The sequence below is a fragment of the Sorex fumeus genome, unplaced genomic scaffold (assembly GCF_029834395.1).
Source record: "Sorex fumeus unplaced genomic scaffold, SorFum_2.1 ptg000236l, whole genome shotgun sequence".
Taxonomy (NCBI): domain Eukaryota; kingdom Metazoa; phylum Chordata; class Mammalia; order Eulipotyphla; family Soricidae; genus Sorex; species Sorex fumeus.
Genome location: NW_026606293.1, coordinates 1059152 through 1061235, shown reverse-complemented (window position 1 = coordinate 1061235; position 2084 = coordinate 1059152).

The following is a 2084-nucleotide window of genomic DNA, read 5'->3' as shown; positions in this document are numbered from 1 at the left end:
TTCTTTTGGAGAGGCTTGATCTGATTGGTAAGGGCCACTAGAATTTTGATTTTGCTCACTTATACTTAAGTATTTCTATAGCTGAGGCAACCCTGCATCAGGTAAGATACTTCCCTTGTATGTGGTCGACCGGGTTTGATCTCTGGCATCTGTATAGTTGCCTGAGTGCAAAGCCAAGAGTAAACCCTGAGCAGATTGTGCGCTGGACCGGACTGGGATTGATCCAGATCCAGCAGAGAAAATGCTGTAACTTGCATGGGATTGGATGGACTTCTCGTAAGTAAAGAGAATCAGAAAGAACAAAGGGCTCATCAAGTAGTCTCAGCTCTATGAGTTGTAAGGAAAGAAGGTGCCACCCAAGGACAGTGGAAAGAAGACCAGGAGGATTATTCCATGGTTGGAAGCCTGCCTCAAAGGCTGGAGGATTCCCAAACTCTCCCTCTTTGGGTGTTTTAATTGAATTAGATACATTTTTGTGAGAACATTTTCCTGCCTCCTCCGTGAATATTAATGGGGACTGTTAGCTCTATGAATTTATTGCCTGTACGGGACTTTCATGAGAACGTTTTACTACGTGCTTTACATTGATACGGTTATTCATCAGAGTGATTTCCATATTGTTGAATTAGATATGATGCTAGTTGGAAAGATTTCCTACATGCTTTACACCCCTTGGATTTCATACCGTATGGATTTGATATTGCTGAATTCTGAATGACTTTCTTGAGAATGTTTTGCTACCTGCTTTAAATTTAGAAGGTTGCAGTAGCCGATCTGTTTGATCCCCAGCATCCCAGTACTCTGTCTCAGCATTTGATGTTTGGTATTTTCCTGATAGATACCAAGTCATATGTGTTTGTTACTGGGTCACTTGCAGGCAGATACCAGGTGATAAGCCTCTTGAAGTTTTGACTTGCATTGCCCTGATCTTTCACTTGCCTGGAATATACTATTTTCCCAATATATGTGTCTGCCATATTCTAGCAAGAGAACAACTCGGAAGTTAAGATGTTAGCTTCTTCTGGAGAGGCTTGATCTGATTGGGTAAGCCCACCAGAATTTTGAGGTTACTCACTTATACAAGGGTAATTCTAGGGCTGGAGCAAATGTGCATGAGGTATGATGCTTCCCCTGTCTATGGTCAACCGGTTTTTGTCCGTGACATCCGTATAGTTGCCTGAGTGCAGAGTCAAGAGTAAGCCCCGAGCAGATGGTGCACTCGACCTGGCTGGGATTGTTCCGAAATCCAGAAGAGGAAATTCATGGGGTTTCTTACGTGTACCCATTTAGTGTTGATGACTTACACGTGACTTTCGTGAGAAAGATTTCTCACCTGTCCAAATTTGATATTATTGTGTTACATATTATTTCAGTGGGAAAGACTACATGCTTTAGACCCCTCCTATTTCTTACTGTATGAATTTGATATTGTTGAATTCTTCATGACTTTCGTGAGAAAGTTTTAGTACCTGCTTTACATTGATAAGGTTTTTCGTCAGAGTGACTTCCATATTGTTGAATTAGATATTCTAGTGGGAGGCTTTTCCTACGTGATTTACACCCAGAGAATATTGTACTACATGAATTTGATATTGCTGAATTCTGCATGACTTTCCTGGGAATGTTTTGCTACCTGTTTCACATTTTAAATGTTTATCTTCAGAGTGTCTTCGATATTGTTGAATTAGATGCGATTTCAGTGGGAAAGATTTCCTACATGCTTGCATGCTTTGCATGCAACCCATCAGTTTGATCCCTGGCATCCTTGTACTCTGTCTCAGCATTTGATGTTTGGTATTTTGCTGAGAGTTACCAGGTGATTAGTGTTTGATATTTTCTTAATATCTTGCAGACAGATACCAACTGATAATCCTTTTGCAATTTTGACTTGAATTTTCCTGATCTTTCACTTCCTTGGAATACACTATTTTCCCGATATATGTGTCTGTCAGATTCTAGCAAGAGAACAACTCGGAAGTTAAGATGTGAGATTCTTCTGGAGAGGCTTGATCTGATTAGATAAAAGCCACTAGAATTTTGAGGATACTCACTTATGCATGAGTATTTCTAGGGCTAGAGCGATT